The 27,006-nt window shown below is 37.6% G+C and overlaps 3 long non-coding RNA genes across 4 annotated transcripts in view; 2 read left to right on the top strand and 1 right to left on the bottom strand.

The window, feature by feature from the left end:
• The window catches only part of LOC307193149, a 254,599-nt gene that overhangs the window by 12,102 nt on the left and 215,491 nt on the right, over positions 1 to 27,006 (bottom strand). The window contains exon 4 of one of the 2 annotated variants that reach the window (XR_013830235.1): positions 1,540 to 1,660. This is a non-coding gene — a long non-coding RNA (uncharacterized lncRNA). Of the gene's footprint in view, positions 1 to 1,181; positions 1,661 to 27,006 lie in introns of those variants that run through there. The other variant, XR_013830236.1, reaches the window with a different exon arrangement.
• On the top strand, positions 1,647 to 14,401 carry LOC307193150. The gene is made up of 5 exons (XR_013830237.1): positions 1,647 to 1,844; positions 5,741 to 5,905; positions 8,345 to 8,441; positions 13,309 to 13,437; positions 14,216 to 14,401. It is a non-coding gene; the product is annotated as an uncharacterized lncRNA (long non-coding RNA).
• On the top strand, positions 17,908 to 23,521 carry LOC307193151. The gene is made up of 3 exons (XR_013830238.1): positions 17,908 to 18,321; positions 21,955 to 22,117; positions 22,362 to 23,521. It is a non-coding gene; the product is annotated as an uncharacterized lncRNA (long non-coding RNA).

Here is a 27,006-nt window from a genome sequence, read left to right on the forward strand (position 1 = left end):
GTCAATTGTTTCTCAATAAAACTGGTGAAAACCATTCAATAAACCTCAAATTAAAAAAAAAATGACTGCATGCAAAAAACTGGCCAAACTTGAAAAAAAGACAACTGGGAAACAAGACACTATGCCTGTGGGAAATTGTTTCTTTCTTATCTCATAGCTGTTTTGGTAGTCTCATAACCCAGACAGAGACTTATAATTATTTATTTGTATTTTGTGATCGTTCTGGGTTTTACAGATTCTCTTGAATCTCATTAATGCAGTGGTTCTCTGACTCTAAGTATAAATGTAATTTAAAAAACTCCTTAGCGTGCAGAGGTCTAAGACTCAACTTCAGAGATCTGACTAAGTATGAGTCAAAGTGGAGAAAGGCATCTTCAAGTTTTCCCCATCCTCTCCTGAGACCTCTGCCTCAGACAGAGACCCAGGAATAAAGGCTCCAGGGCTGTGCTATTTGTGGAGAACGTGAAGGGCCAGAGGGGCCTGAATCTCTCACTGTGATGCCCTTCAGAGACTGTAGTGCACTGGCTTTGCTCCAAGTCTGGGGTGGGAGGCCGCCAGGGAAAGCCTTTGTCATTGCCTGTGGTCAGGCCTGAAAAATCACACATGGGTTTTCAGTCAGGAGGTGGACTCCTCGACTATGCCAAGAAAGTCAAGAAAGAGTAGAGGGACGGGAAGTAATGAATTAAGGGAGAAAAGTATAATGACTTCTGAAGTGCTAGCAAAGCACTTAAGTCACACCTCCTTCATATTTTTATGGACATTGCCAGCTCCCTAAGGAAAGCACGTTAGTTAAATACTGCTTCCTCTTCAAAATTTTATTTTTGTTCTTGAACTGTTATTAACTCTATTCTAAAAAAGATAACATCTACAAGATATAGATGCCAATTCTATTAATAAAGAGAGGTAAGTAATTAGGCAGAAAGAAAACCGAATGATCAAATTATCATTTTCTTTGGGTGAAAGGATAAGACACTAGTAATTTCCAGCATAGTAACTGATCCAAGGAAAACTATTGCTAGCCTTTTATTCTAATGCATTCCCAAGGAAGATGCAAGGGGCGAGACCCTCTCATTGGCTCTCCATTTATCCATGTATAATTTTCTTAAAGAAAGATACAAAATAACATGGTTCTGACAGCAAAAATTTCATTTCCCTCCTTTTTTTAAAAAAATCAAGTGCTCTTTGCAATAACTCTGAGTGGAAAAATGACAACTCAATATTGGGTTTCCAGCACAATTATGTCTTGTGAAGTCTACAAAAATGTGTAGTTAAAAAAATGCATGATTAAATAAGTTATTTTATTTGTGAGTTCCTTTTTATTGAATATCATAATGAAATTTAATTTCCTAGTAAATAAATCTGTTTATCTTCTCCCCTAGGTAAGGAAAGTATTTCAATACAATAACCTGAAGTTTCCTGATGAATGTAGTTTGTTTTGAGTCCTCTGCTGTTTGGACCTAAGAAGTCTTTGCCCAATGCTGGTCCCATAAAAAGCCAGACTATAGGGATTGAAAATAGGCCTCTTCAGAGAAAACTCACCGTGAGTGATGAATACTTCCATCAGGGTCAGGCAGGCTTCGCTTCAGAGCTCGGGTGTTGGAATGAATGTGTGACAGAGGTTGGTGAGATCACTGTTCACACTTCCTGTGCCTGTGCACTCCTGAAAGAAGATGAACATGGTAAAAATGAGAGGACTCTGTCTGAAACACCACACAGGAAGAGCTAGACACACAAAAATGAGTCTATTCATAACTGGCCACGGAGGGAAATACCAGAGATGTGGAAACAGCCTGGTGGTGGAATTAACAGGATCCTGTCGGTGGTTTGGAAATCCACGGACCATGGTAGGATGACAAGAAGTATAGCCGATGGCTAAGACCAACAGAGCAAGAGTAGGCACAGACAGACAGCAGACATGTAGACTAGCATTGATTCTGAGAGATGCCCACAGTGAAGGCTCTAAAGAAAAATTACCATTGGTTAGGGACTATAAACAGTGTAGCATTTGTGGGCTGCAGGTGAATGAAACAATTCATTTTTTTTTTCTTTTTTTGTTAACCTTGGTACAAAATTATACATGACAAAAAGTGTTCCAACTAGGGCTTAAAGATCTGAGTTTCCCCAACAGTAACAAAGGAAAACATGCTTCTGGCTGGGGCTGCTTCCAAGCACACAGCCATTCCTGTACATGCATTACTTGTAAGCCTCTCTGGGTCCTTGACAGTATTTAGAAAAGAAATCCCAGAAAGGGCAGGTTTTATAATTAATCTAATGGTGAGGGCACATATTCACCAGCTGATGAAGGGGTTTGGGATATAATCACTCAAGGGTCTCGAGACATCCTCTTTGGTTGCCCTTCACCCAAGTCCAGGGATTTCAGTCCCTAGTTGGTAAGATACTACACCTCAGTTGTAAGACCTTTGAAAGATGCAAATATTAAGTGTATCAAGTGATTTGAATTTTATTATTGCCAACTGCAGTAAGGGGAAATGCAAAAGCTTGGCAGTCAGGTAACCTAAATTTTATGCCTGAATCTGAATTTTAGTTTCTCTGGTGTCAATTTATTAATTTTTAAAATTAGAAGCTTGGACACCATATTTTCTGAGTTTTTTCCCATTAATAGTAAGTAACAAACTTCAGGCAGCAGCTTATCTAATATTCCATACGGATTCAAATCTTGAGAAGTATCTTTGCTGGAGATGCTGATTTGGCAAAGCAGAAAAAATACATCTAGTCAACTGTGCAAGATGTGATTTTTGCATAAGTCCTAATCAGCAGGTCCTGTGGAAATCCTACTGCTTTGATGGACGGTTTCTTCTTTTAGACTAAAAATGTATAATTTTCCAACTGAAAAAGACAGATGCCTTCTAGCGCAGCTGGCTCCTGTATTGTAGACCCATTTATTAAATTAGATTTAGATGCTGCCCTGGCCCAGGTGGTATGTGCGCAGAGTTATCAGAAAATTTCTGCACTTGTTGGATCTTATCACTGATATTTTTTTTCTCTTCTCCACAGACCAGTTTTTTCCATGAATCAATTGTCAAATAAGTTTTTTAACAAGAGTGCAGTGAAAAGTTATAAAACCACATTTTAATGGAAAGTAGTTTATTTGTACAGATTAAATATTAAAGCAGCTTACTCTTAGGATCACATAGTTTTAGTCCCTCAAAATACTTTCTTACAAAATATTTTCCTACAAAATTTTTGTATTTAGCCAAAGACTCTGTGACATTATATACTGTTCTTTATTCAATGTAGCACAGAAGACTGTAGAAAATGCTAAAATCAAGTAAAAACTAAAATAATATTTACTAACTCTTCATAGTTATTCTTGGTATGCTCCTTTTTAGAAAAAAAACTGAATATATGAAAAAGTGTTTACTCATTTTAGAATATAGGAATACATATTTTACCCTCATAACCTTCAGTAAATCACTTTATTACTCATTGTGTCCATTTCGCAGACACAAATGAGAAACTTATTGACTTGTAGAATCCTACATGGTGCCAAACTCCTAATTAAACAATCAATTGCCCTTAAGGACTGATTTCAAATCTAGAAGCAGCTATTATGCAGAAAGAGAATAAAATGATTCTCTTTGTGTGGATCAGTGTTTATCAAAATATACTTCTTCAAGCACCAGTGTTGTCAAATATTCTGTGGGAAAAAGGGTTCTGTTATTAAATACTTTGGGGAATATTGTTGAATTTATTCCTAAGTAGGAGATAATACCACTGTTAGCACTGTAAGGGTTCTGGTAAGTCCTGCAGTTAAAACTCCATTTATCTTTCTTTAACCCAGTTTTTCCCAAATGTATCTGACCTTAAAAACCTTTCTCCTCAAATAATACATATTAAAAATATGTTTAAAAAAAACTATTTAAAAAACCCAACAGAATAATCTTTGTAAAATTGTGTCCTAGATAATACTTGTATAGAAGTTCTTTGGGTTTTACACAGCTGACTATTATAAAACATCTGTATTGTCCTAGAACTCCTATAATGCAGTTGGTTGTATCAGTGGTACTTCTTAGCTTTGGCTATATGTTCAGTGATAGGAGGTTTCACAGTATTTTATGTGCCCTTGATCCCTGTTTTTAGCCCTAAAATCACTTCAAGGGACACTTTTTCTTACAGAAAAACAAACATCCTGGAAATGCATGATTAGTGAATCTTGAGTCATTCTAGACTACACCACAGTTTTATTTCCAAGGGTAGCAGATAGGCCTGAATATCACACAATACTTTATTCTATTTGTCTTAACTTTAATTATGTCTTACACCAGGAGGTTTGTGCAGAGAATAATATTCTTCACACTATTGTATTTGATTATAAGGTACACTCTATGACATGACTTCAGTCCAGAAAAATGTCCACTTGTTTTCATAACCCCCCCAAACATTATAACATCCAGAAGAGAATAGACCAACGGTAAATTCACCAAGTCTAATATTTTCCCTCAATTCCCTGTTTATTGAACTCTGACCTTGAGATAATAAAGAATATTTTTTTAGGTTTAGTTTGATGATTCAAATTCATGTATCTATCATTACTTAAAGTCATGAAAGAAACTCTTTAAATGTTACACTACTTAAATCAACATCGAAAGACCATTCTAATGCATTTTATTTCTCCAGGATTGTTAAGTGTCTATTTTATTTCTCAAAGAACAGGGACCATGTCAACTTTTGAATCTTATAAACTATTAATTAAGTTTCCTTTTGATGTACTGACAGCATTGGCCAGTGTGTTGTGCCTTCACTGTTAGAGAATTAATGTTTTTAGTCTCTATGAGGTGATAATAATTCATCCTTGAAAAACTGTTATACTGTCTCGAAGGAACTTTCACATTGGTTTTGTGGTATCACCTTTAAGTTTAGTTCCTAATTTTGAACTTAACTAAATACGATAATGTTACCTGAGAGATGGCTATACATTAAATCATCTTGTTCTAGATTATTACCACCATCAACTCAAAAAAGAAAGATAGTCATAGGTAAGGCTTTGTCTATAAAATAATAGAAAAAAAAGCATTTATTTGTTAACCAAAATGTACCTCACACAAGTTGTGGTCAGCTGCAAAAACTGTATGTTTCCTGATGTTTTTGTAATGTCATGACTTGGGTGACTGTGCTGTGTTTAATAAGGAAAGCTGGTGTGTGTGCTGGAGACTTGGGTAAGCTTTATTAGGGATGCAGCAGATGGTCGCTGGGCATCCTGCCTTCATAGCATCAGGTGAAAAGGCTTATTAACCGGGTCCTGATCTGCTCTGGCTGGCATGTGATGTAGTAATTGTAATAAATAGCCACATTTGGAAAAGTGGTATATAAAAATAAATTACAGGTAAAAATTAGGTATAATCTGTTGGTCAAACCATAGGAAAACCCTGAATGGGTATCTGAGGGCCAGGAAATTGCAATTTAAAAAATTGCTAAGAGAGTTTTGAATTAAACAGCGTATTGCTGACATATGATATTTCCAAAAATAACAAGTGTTTTGCTGAGTACAACACATTTTAGAATGAAATGGAGTAGTAAATAAAATTATTCAGTTAAACTAACATATGAACAAAAGCAATATAATCACTGGAATGTGAATGAAAGATGTAAGTCTGTAAGTCTCAGGTTGCAACAAGAGGCTCTTATCTTTCTGTTTTCTGCTTACGAAGCAGATGTGTGGTCTTAAAGGAATAAACTACATTGACTCTCAGACTGTCTAAAATATTTTTTCTATCTACAGGCTTACACCATCTGAGAAACTTTAAAATGAGTATTAGTGAATGCATGAATAAATGATTATTTAATCCACCTGAAAACAACCAAGAATGGATTATAAATTATTTGAAGTCAGTAATTCTGATAATTCTAAATAAGGTCCAAGGGTGTTCCATGCAGGCTTATGTTGGTAAGATTGTTGCTTTTCCATTCCTTTTCCACATTCACACTTGCTCCCACTTTCTAATATATTCTTTTCCAGGATGAGGCTGTCTTCATTTCCATAAAAGGGAGGTAAAAGTCATTTGATTCATGAATTCACTGATTCAGTTGTTCATTCAACAAACACTTTGTGGTTCCTACCAGCTGAAATGTATCAGGGCCTGTTCTCACCATGTGAAGTCAGCGTCCGCCTGGACCCTTCCTGCTTTGCTAATGGAGCCCACCCGTGCATCCACTGTGTGTGCCAGCTCTTCCTGCCAATGGGATATGGTCACTTGAGGATTTTGTTTCTTCAGGCAAATAATGGGAAAAGCATAAAGACATAACTCCAGACCTTACTGAACTTTCAGTCTAATATAGAAAATGGTTATAGTAAAAAATACAGGATGCTGTTATTTCAGGGGTGTTAGCAGAAAGTGCCTGAAGGAGTGAACTGTGTTCAAGTCTGAAAGATGGATGAAAAGCATTAACTTGTTGGGGGAGGCAGTGTCAGGGGGTGGGATTTGGGGAGAGTATTCTAAGAAAAGGGGATACGTTAAAATAGGAATTAATAGTTATGTATACTGCTATTTCTTACCTTTTTAAATTATTATTACCATTATTTTTTATTTTAAAATCATTACATATCAATATATAAGTAAATTATCATTGTAAAAGTTTCAAGAAAAATAAGTACTAGGATAGAAATATGGAAAATGTTCACTTACTTTACTCCCCAGTTTATAGATAAGACTTAAAAGTTTGGTATGTGTCATTTCATTTCTCTAGTTAATGTTCTATGTAAGCACATTCAAATACATATAAATACACACATATATGTATTTTAAATAAATGGGCTCATGTTATACACTTAGTCTGGTGATTTTTTTACCTAACTGTGTATCTTGGAGCATTTTCCAAGAAAGTACATATAAGCCTTTAATACCTGCATAATTTTCCATAGTATAGCTTTATTATTCTTCCACTAACACTTTCAGAGATGGTTATTTATATCAATTTCAAATTTTTCTATTATGAACAAAGTTGCAATGAACGTCCTTAAAAATAAACCTTTGCATTCTAATACGAGTATTTCTTTAAGGTGGAATTAGAAGCATTGTATCAAATACATGTACATTTTATTTTGATATGTACTGCCCATCAAATTCCCCTCGAGCAAATGTTCTACAAATGTGTCGTATTCCCAGCAGTTATACTACTGGCTAGTTTCTCACACCCTTACTGGCAGTAGACATTTTCCGATTTTACATTGTTGACAGATGATTCTATAAATCTTGAGATCTTTTCTTCCATTAGATAAATATAAGGGCTCAAATTCAAAGATCTTTCAGAATCAAGCACATAAATGTATTTTTGAATCAGACTAAAAACAAGAATAGAGTGGCATGGAGCTTGGCAAATTGGAAAGGACATGCCTTGCTACATTAGATATTGAAATTTATACTTTTTTGAAAATACTCCGTGTACCAAATAAAGGAAAATTGTGTCTTGAGGACCATCTGTTAAAGATCTTGCTCTAATGAAGAAACCACCAGGGAGAAGACGGTCAGGTGCAGGCTTCACAATTCCCCCAGTAGCAGAGTCTGTCTCTTGCATGTATTGTCAGGGTCGGCCCTTGGCAGCTCATAGACTCAGAGAACCACACATGAGGATCCTATTTTAAGGACTAAGGTGTAAGAGAATCACTCTGTTACCTTAGCATGGGGTGAGTTATTTCACACTCTGTGGAAAAGTCATTTATCACAGTCAGAGTCAGAAGGATAAAAGGTAAAGCATTTGTAAGAAATTTGACTTTTTTTTTTTTCTGTTTTCATGTAAAATATGTGGTTTATTGCAGCATCCCAGCTTTTAAAAAGCACTTTACCTCTCCAGCGAAACCATGAACTTTAGGCTTTCACTCTATCTCCTACTACCTATCTGTTCCTTTCATAAGAAATATTGCTAAAACTTGTATAACTGAATTGTTTTATCTAAAAAACATATATTTTTTTGTAGACATTTAACTTTATATATTTTCAGTGGCAAGTCTTTGTTATATTAATTGGATTGTCATTAAACTGAATGATAAAGCAGGGTGTTTTGTTATTTAAAAAGAAACTCTCTCTCTCTAAATATACATATAAACACATTTTTTTAGAGTGGCAAAATTCCCCCTTTGTTCTTACAATATCCAGCAAGGCTATAAGTAGTGACATATCTGTTGGCCATGAGCTTAAAGATTATTTCTAATTTTCTTTAAAGGTATTTCTGGCTTACACTGGAAGGCCAACTGTAATATTCATGAAGTACTGGGTTCATGAGGCTTTGAAAACTGTCATAGTTTTAGTGGGCAAAGTAGAACAGTTACTTTTCCAAATCTAGCTTAGCTGTGTTTTAAAATATCTCTTTTGACTTCTCACTGTTTTAGTTTTCCCTGGGCCTGCAAACATGTGAATGTGAAAAAAACTTCTCGCGGAATGGATTTTATGACTGTAGCCAAAGGCAGCCTCTGACCGAGCGGTAAGGTAAGCCAACCTGGATGAAGACAGCTGTCTGGAAAATCTGTATGAGTGCCAGAATCAGAAGTACCTAATTTGGACCCCAAATGTGACACTTTCATGATATGAATTCACTGGGTAATTACCATAACATGCAAAAACTTTTGTTCCCTAATAGGTTGTACTGGAAAAAACTACATTTCTCCTCCTGTGTGTCTCCCTTACTTTCACACAGAACTCTCCACTTTTGACACTTCTAGTTACCAGATTTGTGGGAGTTTTTCCCCACACCAAGCGATTCTCTGACACCAGCTGGGTGTTTTACAATTTAACTCAGTTCTCACCCTATCTACCTGGAGGTAGCATCAGATCCCAAGGGTTAAGGGCTCAGCCCCACGAGACTGCCTCCACTTCAGATGCCAGTCGTAAGTAGTAGGTCCCCAGTTTACCCACAACTTCCATCTGGCTTGCCTACAAATCAGAGGTTCCTATGACCTCTCCCCCCTTGGATTTAATTATTTGCTTGAGTGGCTTGCAGAACTCAAAAAAACACTTATGTTTATCAGTTTCTTAAAGGATCTGATAAAGGAATCAGGTTAATACCCAGATGAAGAGGTAGATACACAGGGCAAGGTCTGGGCAAACCCCTAGTCCAAGAGCCTCCATCCTCGTAGAGTTGGGGTATGTCACCCTCCCCGTCCATGGAGGTGTTCTCCAGTCTAGAAGGGCTCTGTATCCCCTACTATTGGGATTTTATGGGGGCTTTCTCATTTAGGCATGATCAATTATTAACTGCATTTACAGCCTTCTCACCTCTCTGGAGGATGGGAGGGTAGGGCTGCAAGTCCCCAGCTTCTAATCATGGCTTTGTCTTCCTGGTGACCAGCCCACAGCCAGGAGCCCAGCCAGAGTCACCTCATTAGAACAAAAGACACTCCTACTGCTCTTATGACTCAGAAAATTACAAGGCTTTTAGCACCTCTGTGCTAGGGAAGGGGTCAAAGACTAAATATTGGAATAAGAGATACTCTTACCACTTAGGAAATTACCGGGGTTTTAGGAAGCTCTGTGCCAGGTATTGGGGAAGAGACCAATAGATATATTCTATTATCTCACACATAGGTAAAGGGGTGCCACTAACACCTACCCCATAGGTTGTGTGTGTTGCCAAGGTGAGGGACATAAAATATAGAGCACTATGCCAGCTCTAGTCTCCCAGTGAATGTCATCCACTGAGAGAGTCATGTGTTAATTGTTTCCTTCATTCTACTGTCCTCACAGACCACTAGGGTTGGTTCAGTTGTTCTGACCCATTAGGCAGGTGCCTCTTTTCTCCCTGGGCTTCTGATGATGCACGATGACTGGCTCAAAGAGACGGCCTGTCCCAGTATAGAAAATCTGTATCTATCAAAAGGGCAGAAGAGCTGCCACACCCCAACCCTGAGCTTTCACTATGAGGAAGAGTGTCTTTGGCACCTTCGTGCTGAGGTTCCTTACCTCACACCCCTTATCCAGCAGATGCTCTCTTCCTCCATCTCAGAACCTGGGGCTCTAGATGAAATACCTTCATTTCCTATTACTTCATGTTTTTCAGTAAATTAGAAGAGTATTTTCAACCTTGCGCTCTCCTTCCTCTGCAAACCTCACTCCACATCTCTGAGCCCAGTTCCTGTCATTCTGCATCTTTCATTTTTCACAAATTCATCTTCAGTCTCCTCCCCTGATTCATCATCTCACCATCCTGCTCCTCTTAACTGCACCTTCTAGATTGGTTTATTTCAGCTCTTTCCACCCCACAGTGAATGCTTACGTTACTCTCCCTGCTCAGGAAACTTACTGCCTCTCATCCTCTGCCTGGACCTAGAAATCTTTTTTCCTTTAATCCCTTTCCTGTTTTTCATGACTATTCTTTTTAAAGGATATCATTTTGGTTCAGGTTTTGATTTGCATGTGTGTGTATGCACGTGTGTGTGTGTGAGTGTCAGAGAGAGAGAGAGAAAGAAAGAGATTTTTTTACCCAACCCTTAAATTAATTCATTTGAAACACCAGTTCTGATAAATATTCTGTGTTTCAGGAGGCTATAGTGATGGTTTTGTAATAAATCAGTTGAAAAAATCCCTGTTAATCTATGTATATAGTAGTATGTTTTAAATCTTTTATACAGTATGACTATAATTTGATGCATTAAAGCTTGTGCTTAAATAAAAAGTAGAATGTCTGCCTCTATAATATTCAAAGCAAGATCCCCATAGACTGAATGTCTGTCAAATATATGAGGCTCATTATTTTATTAATTAGCTTGTGAATACAGTGTCAACATAATTTGATATTACATGAATGATGACACTCTTCCCATATGTATTGATACTTTGGTTGACTTTGGATAACCCTATATGTTACCCAGAATTTCTGTAAGGCTCTTGTGATAATTCAAAGGTAGGCATCCCTTTCTCTAAATGTTTAGTTATTGTAAAATAACATTATCTTTGAGCATCAGTATGGTACATAATTGTGATATTGTGATTTATAATAAGAAATACATATGTGGTCTTTATCTGCAGTTCCTGGCTCACAGATCCCAAAATCATTGGAATTCCTGAGGGATAAGAGCATTGGAAGCTTTTTTTTTTTTTTTTGGTCATAATACTTGGTCTCTTGTCCTCAGTTCCTGAAATCAATTCAGAGCCTTAAAGGTGAAATGGGTGTCTTGTTATTCATAACAAGCACCTTTCTACCGTAACTGGGTTTATATTAAGGAAGTGACCTTTGAAAAGCACCTACTGATGAGGGCTGGTTGCCAGGGGAAACAAGCATGAATAGAGGGTTGGAACCCTCATTCCCACCCCCTGATTTCTGGAGAGGGGAGAGGGGCTGGAGGTTGATTCAATCACCAGTGGCTAAAGATTTAATCAACCATGCCTATGTAATAAAGCCCCTATAAAAATCCAAAAAGAGGGGGTGAACACACAGAGATCTGGGGAGAGCTGTACACTCAGAGGGCATGAAAACTCTGTGACCCTTTCCACATACCTGGTCCTATGCATGTCTTCCATCTGGCTGTTTCTGAATTATATCATTTTATAATAAACTGGTAATCTAGTAAGTAAAATGTTGAACCCAAGGAGGGGGGGGTCACTGGAACCTCTGATCTATAGTTGATGGATCAGAAGCACAGGTGATAAGGTGATAACCCAGAGCAGTCTTGTGGGACTGAGCCCTTAACCTGTGAGATCTGATGCTATCTCCAGGTAGATAGTGTCAGAATTGAGTTGAACTGTAGGACTCCCTACTGGTATCTGGAGAATTGCTTGGTGGTGTGGGGAAACAGCCCCCATCCCCAGTGGAATTGGGTGCAGAACTCTTAAGTTTACTATGTAAAAAGCACAATATTCTTAATAACTTAGGAGACATTGCCTTTATAATTAAACCTTGTTGATCGCCGTCTGGCTGATAAATAGACCATGTCAAGACCATCTGACTATCAATCCACCTGGCTCCCCACCTTTTAGCTGTCATTGCCTACAGCCAACTCTTCTAGGATTTCTAAGAAGCATTTGCATTGCTAATGACAAGAAAGATTCAAAAGGCAGCTGAAATCTAAATATGTGCTCAGGTGTGTATTGAGATGGGGCGAAAATTTAACTGACGTTGCTATTCATTGAAAAGTACATAAAGAAAGTCAGCTATGACCAAAGAAAGTACCTTTTCATCTCTTTGTCTCTGTAGTAAATATGTTCAGGTATCTATCAGGAGGTACCTACTCATCGTATGTTAGAAAACTCAATATTAGTCATCATCCAATAATGGATTCTATACCATTATATGATTCCAAATCCAGAAACCACAGGGAAACAGCAATTCAGGGGCTGGGCTGGCATTTCCATTACAGGAATAGTTTTGTTTTGTTTTTCCACTACCATGGATTTAGGACCTAAAATCAACCAGAAGCTTGACTCTACACCATTATGAAAAAAAGAATATGCCAGATAAATTTAAAAAGTTGAGATGATAGATATATAAGATTATTTGTTCTCCACTGAATACATATTCTTGTTTCTTGATTAAACACATATATAATACTGAAGTTTTAAAGTTGTGTTGAAAAGAAATTTTTCTAAAATAATTTACTAATGCACCTTAATCTCTTGAATCTCAAGCTAATATTCAGAAGTAATAATAATCAATAAATCCACAATGATTCATTCAGAATATAACACAAGTGGGGCCATATATTGACTAAATATTAGACTCCCTGGAGAGTTTTTAAAAAATATCTATTAATGAACTCTGCCACAAACCAATTAAAAAAAAATTGTGAAAAAATAATTGTAGTTTAGATGCACACATTAGTGGTTGCTGCTGTTTCTGTTTTTTTTTTTTTTTTTTTTTGTGCTACGCAGGCCTCTCCCTGTTGTGGCCTCTCCCGTTGCAGAGGGCAGGCTCAGCGGCCATGGCTCACGGGCCCAGCTGCTCTGCGGCATGTGGGATCTTCCCGGACTGGGGCACGAACCCATGTCCCCTGCATCGGTAGGCGGACTCTCAACCACTGTGCCACCAGGGAAGCCCTGTTTCTGTTTTTTAAACTCCCCAGATGGTTTAATGTGCAAGGAAGTTTGAAAAACGCTAATGTATACTGTTCAGCGTTAGTAATTTCCCACTGAACTATAGTTTACAGTGATTTTTGGTATGGCATGTGATAACTGTATTGATTTGGAATTGCTCCAAGTTTCATGCAACAGAAGTGAAGCAAATATCCTCGGCTAACAAGAACTCCAAAGGTCAAGGACTAAATTAGCCACTGCCCAAGCTAATCAAATGCCATAGTTTCCTTTAACTTTTTTTTTTTCAAACAATAGACTGGTTTTTTCATTCATCCCCTGCTGTTTTTTTCAGGAAAGAATTAGAAGAATTACCAAGCAGGTAGAAGAGGTTGCATATGATAAAAAGTATTTTTTCCAGAGACTCCCAACTGACTTAGTGTCCAGAACTTCAGCCATGAAAGAAGCTGAGAAACTCTGAAAGGTACATTCTTTTTCTATTTTTATTAACACCAGTACTATTGCTACCTTGCATCCCCAAAGTATGCATACCATTTTGATATTCTTGGGTGGCTTAAAACATTCTTTTCCTACACCTCAAGAAGTCAGCAGTGTTCCTGTTGGAGAAACACGTCTCATCTAATAAATAAAACATAACACATATGAAATCTCTTTAGGGAACCATTTCCAGAAAAAGAATCATTTTCCATGAAAAGTATGATAGATAATGTACTTAATGGCACTGCCAAACGTATGTGATAAAATTGTACAACCAAGAAAATTACATTGAATACCATTAACCAACATTCACAATTTGCTATATGATCAATGCTCATCAAAGCTATTTTTCCTTGGCTGAAAAATCATTTCTATCATTTATAACCATTTAAAATTTCAGCTGGTGTGTACTTTGTCTTGTATTCTAAATCTAAAGAGAAAAGTCCGATTTTAACCCCCTTTTAGTTCAATTGTCAATATAATTGCTCTGGACATTAACTATACAATTACATGTTCATCCTTTAACTTTCATTGCTTGATGAATTCCTTTGGGAAGAATATATTAAGAGACAAACTTTCCAGATTGATATAATCCACTCGCAGGAAGTCCACTTAGTAATACAGAGGACTTGGGAAGTGTTTTGATATTTTTTCCTTTCTCTATCAATCAGGATCCAATCAGGGGATAGAAATCACAAAGCAATTTGAAAAGGGAATGTTTAATATAAAGGATTGGTAACTATAACAGAGTATTTTCTCTAAAGGAGTAAAGAGTGCTCTAAAGAACACCTACACTGGGACTGAGGGAGAGTACCCAAGGGAGAGGTAAATCTCAAGGCTTGGATTTGGACCTCATTGGAGAAGGTATGATTGCAGACCTGTGATGGCAGAAAAGGTGAATGGGATAACTCACTTTAGAGCATGTCCACAGTTGTTGAGCAAGCAGGAAAAACCCCTTCAGGATGCAGGAGAAGAAAACCATTGCAAGTACTGACAAACAGGAAAGGTGCTTTTAGATTTCGGGCAATATGAAGCTGGGAATCAACCACTGGCACACTTAGAAGCTTCACTGGAAATTCACTTGAAATTACCACAGTTTCAGACTACAAAACACACTACCAGATCTCAGTGGGAAGCAGTCTAAGGGGCTGCTACTGATACTTGAGGGCGATGTAGGTGGCCATCTTCTCCCTGTGTCCTCACAGGACGGAAGCAGCAGAGAGCTCCCGGGGGCTTCTTTTATATGGACACTAACCACATTTGTGAGGCTGCCACACTCATGACCTAATCATCTCCTAAAGGCCCCATCTCCAAATAACATCACACTGAGGATTAGATACGAATTTTGAGGGGATGCAAACATCCAGTGTATAGTATTGTGCCCCAGCCCCTGAAAATTCATGTCTTCCTTGCATGCAAAATACATTCATTCCATCCTAATAGCTCCAGAAGTATTAACTCATTCCAGCATTAAAGTCTAAGTCCAAAGTCTCACTTAAATATCATCAAAGGCAGATAATGGCTGAGACTCCAGGGATGATTCATCCTGAAACAAAATCCTCTCCAGCTGTGAACTTGTGAGATTAAACATGTCACATGCTTCCAAAATGTAATGGTAGCATAAGTATAAGATAGACATTCTCTTTCCAAACGGGAGAAACAGGAAAGAAGAAAGGAGGACTAGGTCCTGAGGAAGTCTAAAACTCAGCAGGGCAAATGCTATTAGACCTTAAGGCTTGAGAATAATCCTCTTTAGCTCGATGCGTGGTCCTGCTCCTGCTGCTTTGCTGGACAGCAACACAGGGGCTTAGGTGTCCTTTTAAGTTTAGGCGGAGGCAGCCACACACCCACAGCTTGTGCGCTCTGCAGGCTGGCAGAGGTGGACTGTGTGGACACCGCCAGTGTTTCCTGCCTGTGTCCCTCACAGGGTGGGTCCCGTGGCCTGCGTTGCGCTGGGGCCCGCTGAAGCTGTACCCAGGGCAGCTGAAGATCGCAGGCACCAGAGCGTGGAGACGGGAACCCTCTAGGCCAGGTGTGCCAGTGAGCTGAAGTCCCACGGGCGTTGGCGGCACCTTTGCTAACAATGTCACGTGTTAATCAACCATACCCCGATATAAAAAAAAATTAAAAACAACAAAAACAATTTCATGTGGCTCGATCTAAACTACAATTGATAGTTGGATTTCAAAAGATCTCAAATACAAGGTAAATATATCACAACAAAAACAAAGAAACACCACCACAAAACACTGTGTTTTTAGATCTAGTAAAAAAACAAATTAGAAAAATAAAATTAAAATCTCTACAGTGAAATGGTGGTATAATATTACATGTCTAGGAATAAATACAAAGACTTTAAGGCCTCTATGTTTATAAACTAAACATAACCCTAAAATAATTAAGTAAAATCTCAGTGAATGGTTCCAATATGCCATGGTCATTATAACAAAGACTCAATGTTATAAAGACGTCAATTTTCCCCAACTGATCATTACTGTAAATGAAAAACTGATTATATTCTAACATTTTTTGGTTGGTAAAATCACTTTTAAATTTTACATAGAAATGCAAAGGTCCAGGAACAGCTAGGACACTCTTGAGGAAAAATGTATCAAGATTTGATATATAAAGACTTTTATGAAACTACAGATAGTTCAGTGAAAAAGTATAGAGAAGGCAGAAACAGAACTACACATATATGGTCACCTAGTCTGGTAAAGGTGCCATTGAAGTCCAGTGGGGGGAAAGGTGAGCCTTTCAAAAATGGTGTTTAATAATTGGCTAGCAATACGTTTAAAAAAACCCAACTTGATTCCCTATGTCAAACTGAGTCAATGTCAAGTGAATCATACACCTAAATGTGAAAAAAATAATTAAAAATTTAGAAGAATACTAAGAGATTATCTTCACGGCCCCAGGAGAGTTAATATTTCTTGAGAAATACAAAAGCATTAGTCACATAGGTAAACATCGACAAACAGAACTACATTAAAAGTAAATCTTTTGTTTATCAAAAGGAATAATAGGGCAAATGGGAGACAATTAGAGAAGATATTTGCAGAACATATATCTAATTAAAAACTCATGCAAAGAATATACAAGAACTCCTACAAATGATTAATAAGGGCATCCAATTATATTGTCCAAAGACCTGAACAATAACTTCATAAAAGAGGAAAACTGAATTGCCATGAGGCTTATGAAAAACTAAAAACAAAACAAAAAAAACTCAATGTCAATGGCATTAGTCATTAAGGAAATTAACCTTAAAATCACAATAAAATACCAATAAACTTTCATCAGAATATCTACAAAAATTTTAAATGACAGTACCACATTATTTGCAAGAAAGTAGAATAAGTGGAATTCTCATACACTGCTGGAGGGTATATACATTTGTGCAAACACTTTGGAAAACTGTTTAGCACTCTTTTAAGTATATACCAGTAATTCCACTCTTAGTCATAACCTCAACAGTAAGGCGTAACCATGGGCACCACTAGACTTATAAACAAGGTGTCTAGCAACATTATTCATAAAAATTGAAAATTGAAAACAACCCAAATGCACCTCAATATTTTAGCAAAGAAAAAAGATATATCTTGATATATTTATGCAGTGGGATAAGCAGTCTATAACAGTAAAAAATTCAATTATGACTAATGAAAAACATGGATGGATCTCATAGTCATATCATTGACTGAATAATGCAATTATTATTATATTTGTCCACTTTTATAAAGTTCAAAAATAGGAAAAACCATGATGACAGAAGTCACAACAATGTGATTTTGGAGGGAAGTTAAGGATAGGGTTACATCATGAGAGATTCAGGATCTAAGTAGACATCAGTTGGGTGCGTCGATTTTGTGAAATTTACTACTCTGATGCTTAAACTCTGTACGCTTAATTGTATATTTTTTAATACTAAATTTTAAGAAAAATTTAAATATTGTTTGAAGTAAAAAATAACAGAACAACTTGAGAGAGAGAAGAAAAACAAAAATCTTGGCTTCTCTTTTCCTCAGTCCTTCCCATCACTGGCCTCAAGTGCTCCTCTGGTTTCCTATGGCTCTGTCAATAGAAGAGTACCCTGATTTGGGTTAAATCCTTTTGCTGTACTAATAAGAACACTGAAACCCAGAAACATTAAATGCAGGAGTCATTCCCTCACAGTATGCCAAGGACCCCAATTTTAAACTTTTCCTCCCAATCTATACCCAGGAGATAAACATTCCCTGTTAACTATCCTTACTTTCACACTTAAAGAGTATATTTTATTTTTTTCATAAACTTTCTTAACCTCATCAGTTTCTCCTAGGAGAGTCTTGACTTGCTGATTAATTAGCACTTACTGAAAAGAGGCTTCATGGGACCCCTCTGCTTTCTCCCCTTTGGATTAACAATAAATTGACAAAAACTGTTTAAAAGAATCATGCCTTTTGTGACAGAAGAATTGTCTTTTAAGATACATTCAGAAATAATACAACAGAATATGGAACATTATTTTCCAACTTGGGTGCAAAATATATAGTGATTTAAGCACTTTGAGTTGAACATTTTGGGGAGCCCTTGGTTTAGATACAACAATTTTTATCTTCTGCTTTTTTTTTTTTTACCTTTTGTCTATTTTTCCCACTAGATTTGGGGAAAAAACAAAAAAGAATGTCACAATGTCAGTATCACCTTGAATTCCCCAGGATGGCAGCTTAAAAGCACTTTCATAACCTTACGTTAGACGTTCAGAATATCATTGGTGATGTATTTTCAGAGGCCATGTGAATTTTTATTTCTTTTCAGATATGGAACTATGGATTTTGACTAAAGGATACAGAATGAAATTTGTTAAAAACTTCCTGATTAACCCCATGTGAGTTCTCTGTCTTCAGTGGAAAATCCCTTCCCTAACTTGCCAAACTGTCAGATGGCAACCTTATTTAGAGCCCTCTCTGTTGAACGGTGATCAGTTGAAATAGGACAGTTTTATGATCTTTAGTATGGAAGATGTTTGGGATTTGTGTGGCTTTGGAAGAGTGACTCGAGACAATGACATAATGCTCATTTTTAGTAGAAATCCCCAGGGATACTGCTGTGCATGTAAGCATGTCTATGTGATACGTAGCCAGAGGAATAGGAAAAGTAACTATCTGATCTTTTATCGATTTCTCAACTGTGAGTTCCAGTGTAACTACGTTTCTGATAGGTATAGAAACATTGGAGATGATTACGTTTTCCCAGTCATCTCCTGAAAATTATGAATTACACCTCCTGCAAAATGTGGAATGTTAGCATGTTTCGTTACTGTGTGTGCAAATGGATAAAATATACTACAGTAATATGATTGTTTCCTAAGGTACTGATTCTCCCCAAATTCCTCTCTCCACTGCACTCACTAGTGCCCCCTGGTGGGGAAGGACAAACCTGTAAAATGTCAATAGTTTGCCTTTGCTGCTCTTACTGTTTGATTGCCCTTTGTGACCAGGCATTGTTTTCCTCTCGCTCATTATCCCATGCCCAAGCAGATGCCTCCTCTGTACCAGTCCTCAAACTTTTAAGATAATATTTGACAGTGAGGTATTATTTATAAGGACCGAAGGCAGTATTTCTAAAAGGTTATTGTACATAAGCATCACTAAAGAGCATTGTTAAGGTACAGATTCCTGGGTCCCGACTCAGAGACTTTGCTTGAATAGGTAAATAGTATTTCTTAGGAACCTCCAATTTTATCAAACTGTAATCTCTGGAAACATTTACATATGCAGGGATCCCTTAGGTCAGGTTTTCAAGATCTGATAGCTATATGGTCTATATAAGGTCTCCTTCTTCAAACTCTGTAAGCAGTCGCCTCTCTGCTTCCCCCAAAGGCAAGCCAGTCCTCTCCTCATTATCTTTCTCACTGAGCCATAAAAGTTAGGAGATGCTTTTATAGTCATCTACTCACAGGTATTCTAAGAGTCATTTAGTCATTCAACAATATTGAGTCCCTACTGTGTGCAGGCTCCTCTAGTTATCTGGGTTACATCAGTAAATAGAACATTACAATTTCTGTCCCCATGGATATTTCTTTCAAGAAGGAGAGACAATGAGCAAAGCATACTAAATAAGTAAACTTTATATTATGTTATGTAAGTGCTGTGGAAAAAAGGAAATGGAGAGTAAGATAAGGAGGCTGAAGAATGTGTGTATGGTGGGACACGATGAAATTGTAAATGGCATGGTAAGACTAAGCCTCACTGAGAAAGTGACATTTAAACAGAGCTTTGAAAAAGGCAAGGGAGGGAGGTATGTGGGTATATGGGAAAGAGTATTCCAGTGAGAAGGAGCAGTGGGGCAGACGCCTTAAGGAGAGATTGTGCCTATAGAAAAGGAATGCTAGGATGGTTGGTGTGTCTGGTGTGGACTAAGCAAGGAGGGCAGTAGTTTGTAAGGACTTAAGTAGAGAAACAGGAAGCAGATCCCATAAGGTCTTTGGATCTATTGTAAGAACTGGACATTTACTCTTAATGATATTGAGGCCCATTAAAATGCTTTAAGCAGAGGAGTGACACTTTCTGTCTTAAATTTTGAAAAGATCACTCTGGCTGTTGTGTCAAGAGGAAACACTGGAAGGGCAAAGTTGGAAGCAGGCAGATCATTTATGCAGCTATTTGCAGGCAAGAAATGATTGCAGTGGAGATGCTGAGAAATTGTTGGATTATATTTTTGCATTTTGAGTATAGAATCCACAGTATTTCATGAAAAAATGAATGTGGCGTGTGAGAGAAAGAAAAGAGAAAAATATGACTCCATGTTTCTGCGTTTCACACCTGGAAGGATAAAGCAGCAAATTCAATGCATTTGATGGGAATAAATAAAGAATTCAGTCCTGGAGTTACTGAGGTTTGCGATATCTGTTAATTTCAGAGTGGTGGCTTTAGGGATGCAGTGGATGTAAGTACCTACATTTCAGAAGGGAGTTCTGAACTAAAAATACAAATATGGGACTTATCACTAGAGAGCATTTAGAGGTATAAAAGTGGATGTGAGTGCAAAGACAGTGAGTTTACACAGAGGAGAAGAAAGGATTAAGACTGAATCTTGAGGTGCTGTTGGAGAAGGTCATCGAGAGGATGTGACCAGTGGTTGACCCGAGAGCTAGACCCGGGAAATGAGAGGCTCCTCACCCACCCACCCCCACCCCTGTCCTTGGGATGCACATTCTGCCCACGGTCCCCACAGTGGGAGTCCTTTTCACAGACGAAGTTTTGAGAGAGCACTGTGTTGCTGAGACCATCTGGATGGTGTGTGTGACTAAACCCAGGCAAGGCCTCTACATAAACTTCTAGGATTCTGGTGGACAGGTGTCGGGATCTACTCGTCGTGATGGCCCAAGACAAACTTCATCTGTAACCTTCCCTGCTTATTTTTCCAGTTTTAAGACCGTGCACATAAATTGGATGCATTCCAGGGAACAGAGCATTAAGTGAATCAGAACTACATGGGGTTGTTGTTCAATTCTCATTTTTTAGATGTATTTCCAGTACTGAAAATTAGAAGTCCCTCATCTTTAATTCTGTGGATTTTTGACGTACTTGGGCTGTAGTTTCTTCCAACTAACACTCATTGACTAGTCGACCTGTCCTAAGAGATCTCAGTGATGTTCATCCTAACCTTCACAGCATCAAACAACCTTCAACAAGCTCAATGCACCTGCTGATTTTTGTCCTCTATTTCCTAGGACAGTCTATTGAATGCACCTTGAGAATCTCTAAATATTGTTGCGTGTGTTTTTAACATTAAACATATTAGTCTTAGTATCATTTTTGGCATTTCTTCTTTAGCATTATTATTCATAAATTATGAATCAACCATTATGGATCAATAATACTAGTAGAATACCAAATAAATGTAAGAAAGAGAGGACCCTGTATTGAATGAACACTATACATTGCTGACCATACTTATCTTGGATAAGTAGAGTAGCCAAAATTTTGGCTGAAAATATTGACCCTATGGTGCTCTGGTAATGCTCATCAATAAAGAGTGGAGAACACCACCTGCTTTACACATTCTTATTGGCTGAAAGCTCATGATAGCCCCCTTTTACCACCATAAAATATACTTAACAATATGCAGTAATACAGTAATGGATTTTTTCCCTTATGTGTGTGTTTGGGTCTATCAGAAAAATATAAATGCCAAGTGGTTAGCATTAATAAATGAGGTATGCATATCATGGTTTATTACTATACCTAGTTATCAAAGAGAAGGAAATTTACAAAAGGAGAAAATAAAAGTTGGCCGAGCGCCTACTCTACGCCAAATACTGTGTAATACAGATTATGTCTTTTGTGTCACTTGATCTTTGCAAAATTCCTGAGTGATGGATATGCCTGTCTCTACTTCACAGGTAAGAAAAATAACTAAGAAATATTATGTAATTTGCTGAAAGTGTGTTAGAGACTCATCTGAAATTTAAACCTAGGTCCTTCTGAATCCAGATCCCCTGCTTTTTCCATGACAGCATGTTTTGTGGGAAGACTATGTAGTTATCTTGAGTCCTATGAATTTCTACATATTTTCCTTTGGCTTTGCAAGAAAAAGGCATTGACGGAGGAAGAATAGGAGCGGGTTGAGGAGGACAAAGGAATGAGGAGAAGAAGAAAGATTGAGAGGAAGAGAGAGAGGTATAGTATGTATTCAAAATATGAATACAAATGATATGAAACACAGTAATGAGACTAATTTCACTTTGATTTATCTCTGTCTTTGAATTTAGGCTTAATGATTATCAGTAAATTATAACCATTATTAAAAAATTTTGTATGTGGAGTGAGGTTTATAGTGGCTTATACATAATTAAAGGTAACTTCTACTTGAGACATTAGAACACATTGGAGTATCGTGAATTTGTGAACATCTTATTCACAGGAAGAAGGAACAAACCCACTCAAGCTGTCAGCCAACATCAGGAAGGACTAGTGAAAAGACCTAGAGGCAAGGGCTTAAAATAGCCTCTGGGAACCAAGACAGAAGCACAAACATTAGCCAGTGGCTGAGTCTACTGCCATGAGGATTAAGGTAAGGATCCAGGTGCAGGAACTATGTTGAAGGTCAAAAAGGGAACTACGGCAAAGATGATGATAAATGAGTCACCGGATCGTAGGACTAAAGCTCCTTATATTCTCTCTGACAAAGGGAAAGAATGATTCCACAGCTTGACAAAGGGCATGGCACACCTTGGAGGCTCCAACTGTGTAGGTTAATGGATGCAAGAACAGCACATAGGCTGATCTCTACAGAAGTGATCGTATGCACAAGTTTTCTTATGCCTCAAGCTGATTCCACCAGAGAGTCCCTTGTTATCATCTAAGTTAACCCCCAAAACACTTTAAAACACTCAAATTTTATCAAAGTTTACAAATGGAGATTTAAATAGAATTCACCATGAGGTGTGTGTAGATATCGATACATTTTGCAGGAGCTATGTAGGAGATAAAGTATTGGCTGCAGTCATATAAACTTCTGTTTTTCCACCAGTTTTGTGGTTAGCCCTCCTATTTAAACCCTGTAGGCTTCATGGGCCTTTCCAAGATGATATTTTTGTTCAGATGTAGTTCGAGTTTTGTTTTAGAAAAAGTGCCATGATACCAGCTTTTACATTTTGCCTGCCTTTTTTTTTTAATTGAAAAGGCTGTCAGGGTTACTCAGATATTAAGAAAAGTATTGTTCCCACTACCAAAAAAAGTAAAAATAAATCACAGTCAAGAGAGATTCATTGGTTAGTGGTGTTAACTGAACTGAGAATTTCTGAAATGGGTTTTCCCAGGGGAGTCTTACAAGTCTGTATACGGGATTGTGGGCCACACTGTAAGACAGCCACTTGACCTAGGCAGATTAGCTAACACTCCTGAATTCATTAAGGAGTTAGTCTAAACACAATTTGGAGCATTGGAGACTAAATTCCATAATGTCATCAACACAAAACTATTCCATAATGTCATCAACACAAAACTCTAGTTCTTCATTGAACCTTGGCCTGGCATTGCTTCCTGCCAATGATCAAAGTCAGGGTAGCTAACCAACTTTGAACACCTTTCTCTGAGTTGATAGTTTGTCTTCTGGACATATAAAACCCCCTGCCCAAAAGGCAATGGAAAGTAAAAATTTTATTTTTTTTTTCACATACACCAAAGAAACAAATGCATTGTGAATGCTGTCCCTATTTTGTTTAGTTTTCTCTTTTAAAAAGACTTTGCAGAAGTTCAGTCCTATGCCTCTGGAAGATCTCCAGCACACTTGTAAAAGGAAATGACAGGCATCTAGAATAATTTCTCCCTAAAGAATAGCAGAAGCTATTTCTTTAGTGTCATCAAGTAAGATATTGATTCATCACAAAGTTAGATGCTGTTGATAGAGAGCAGTTTTGCCATCTCCTTCAAACCGTTCTGAGGTAAACCATATTTTCTCTTTCATATTTAATAGGAAATTATCTGAAAACATTTAAATGCATACTGGTTATTATACTGTGCTTTGTACTGGATCTAGAAAGGCTAAGCCAATTCTAGGAAAGAAGAGGCTTATTTATGCTTGAATGTCAGATGTGGTTATGATTTCCCAAGGAAGGTGATAAAAAAAGGCATTAACTGAAATAACTTTTTTTGGGTATGCTCCTTTGGTATGCTTATGTATTTTTTAACACATTATCTTCTTATTTTTTAGTTATAGGGAGGTTTGACCCTCTGCTTCTGAAATCATTCAGCTGATCATTTTGGTATTTTTTTTATTTTCTAGGTATCTGAAAATAACATTTATAAGGGAATGACAAATATGCACTATCGTGTACCAAACCCCATTAAGGTGTTTTTCATACACCATCTGAATTTTTTTTTATCACAATAACTTATGGAAAGGGAAGGAAGCTCAGGGGTATTAAAGGATTGCCTGAATTACTGTTGTTGTTAAAAGGGCATCCACTGTTTATATCCTACCTGGAAAAGTAAGCACACCCTTCTTATTAAAAAGCATCTCCAATTACACAGCTTCTACGTATGTCTAGACATACAGAATCAAAAAACTGATTTTGAAGTCTTAACTGATGCCTGAATATTTCTTTAGTGCCTGGCGCTTGAGGTGGGATATTACTTAGCTCAGGGGTCCCCAACCCCTGGTACCGTCCTTCTGTGGCCTGTTAGGAACCGGGCTGCACAGCAGGAGGTGAGCGGCGGGCGAGCCAGCGAAGCTTCATCTGCGCTCCCCATTGCTCGCATTACCGCCTGAACCATCCCTCCCGCCCCCTTCCCCAGTCCGTGGAAGAATCCTCTTCCACAAAACCAGGCCCTGGTGCCAAAAAGGTTGGGGACCGCTGACTTAGCTGACTTGATTTCATTCAGATTGTATCATTTTCTTTGTAATCGGCCAAATCCACAAACTCATTGGAAAAAAAATATCCCAAACTATCAAATAGGTTATTTGGAACCACATACATTGAGAAACTTGATGTTTTACACCTTGTTGTCCTTGCTTTTCTTGTTTTGTTATCATTGCTTTCCTTTGAACCAGTTGTGCTGTTGTGTCAATTATGGCCATGTGTTCAAATCCTTCAGAGAGATGGTTAAAAGAGCTATTAGCATTTTATAAGTGGAGAGCGTGTGGTGGAGAAAATGGAAAAGATCTACTTAACATTGTTGACTGAAAGAAAAATGTCCAACCTAAGGGTTGTAAGTTTTGGTTCTATCCATGGTTTTGGTTTTTACCGAGGACTGTAGTCTGGGAAACAGCCTCTCAGTAGCTCTGAGGGGACTATTCTGAAGAGGCAGGGGAAAAGCCAGTATATTTATGAATTTTGGCCTGGGAAATACTTGGTATTTCCAAGCATACATCTTGGTAAAGGATTACTGTTAATCACAAAGAACAGATGTCTCAAGTTAATAACTTCAGTGCTTTTCTATGTGTGGGAAGATGCAAGAATCTGGGGTCGTTGAAATTCTTCCTTATATCTGCATCTTAACTCTCTAGGGGCCCAAATATCCAAAGAACAGAATGCTTCATCCTGTTTTTCCCACCCTGAATTCCCCTCAGAGTGCACTCTTGGTGGACAGTTGCAGTGGGTTGTGACTTAACCCCTTGTATAACGAGATGATGAGTGACACTCTCTTTGTTCTTTTTGTATATAACATCCTACTGCAAAATAATCAGAAAAAGCAAATACTACCTAGTGTCTTTGACTTTTAGCCAAGTTCTTATGAAGAGAATTATCCTCATCTATTCTCTACAATGGAAAAACTTTGCCTTAATGACGATTTCTTTACCACTCATCGCGTATGAAGTAAAAATACCTTTTTTGACAAGTAGGATTGCTCCTTTCAGAGAAAATCCTGTTACTGGTTCCAAGAAATGGATATTTCTTGGAAGTATTTTTAAAAATACTTTTCAAATCATATTTGTTTACGGATACTATGGCATTTTGGAACAAGACATTCCATTTGGCAAATAATAGAGGTGAAAGGCAAATCTTAATACAAACATATTCTTGTCAATATAACTGGAAATACACAGTGACTTGTAGATTACTTTGTAATTTGTAATTACCTTACCCATCAGAATATTTTAATGGACACATCTTCTTAAATAAAGGTTTTTCCCAAAAGTTTTTCTGCAATCACATGGCAAGACTTTCAATGTTTTATTATTCATTTTGTTGGGGAAGAAGAAATTTTCTTCTACCTTTCTACGTTCTTCTGGCTGGTCTAAGAATTAAATTGACCTGAGACAGATTTACAGGAGAAAATCAAGCAAAAGTTTAATAACATGTACACATAAAAGAGACCCAGAAAAACTATGTAACTCACCAAAATGAATAAAACCCTCACCTTAAATATCATCTTCAGCTAAAGACAAAAGACAATGTTGGGGGTAGTGGTTTGGGACTTCAGAAGGGAGGTGGGCACTTGACACAGAGACGGAAAAGCAAATGTTTGGTAAACACGTTTGCTGAGCCAGGCAGAGACAGTGGCACACACACACAGAGAAATTTTAACAAACAGACTTTACCAGGTTTCTCCCTGTCTATACATCTAGTTCACACTAGTTATCTACGATGATAGCTCCCTTCCTGATAGAAGACAGGTCTTCTATCTAAATTCTTTTAAGAAGTTAAGGGGAAGGTCAAAGTTTCTTCCTGAGTCTTGCAAGTCCTTGATTGTTTTCAGCCCAAAATAATGCACATGCCAAAGAGACATTTTGGGGTGGCAAGTTTGCTCCCCTACCATCCTCAGTGTTTTTGTTGCTCATACAGTAGACACACTGATTAACATATTTTCACATCCACTGGCAGAGAAGGATCTCCTTTTAGGGAAAAAAGAAAAAGTTTTATAAAGGAAAGAGAAGATAAGAATATGTAAAGTAGATTGTGGCAGTGCGAGAGATATGAACTGAAACAACAACAAGGGATGTAGGGGAAGGGAGGGTAAATATGAAGTTCACTGTGAGCCAGGGAGGTACTTTACACAAAGCCATACAGCACTGAATTTTTTTTTAAGGTAATATCTACCGATTGGAAATGCTATGGACAACT

Source organism: Stenella coeruleoalba (genome assembly GCF_951394435.1).
Source record: "Stenella coeruleoalba genome assembly, chromosome: 10".
Lineage (NCBI taxonomy): Eukaryota > Metazoa > Chordata > Mammalia > Artiodactyla > Delphinidae > Stenella > Stenella coeruleoalba.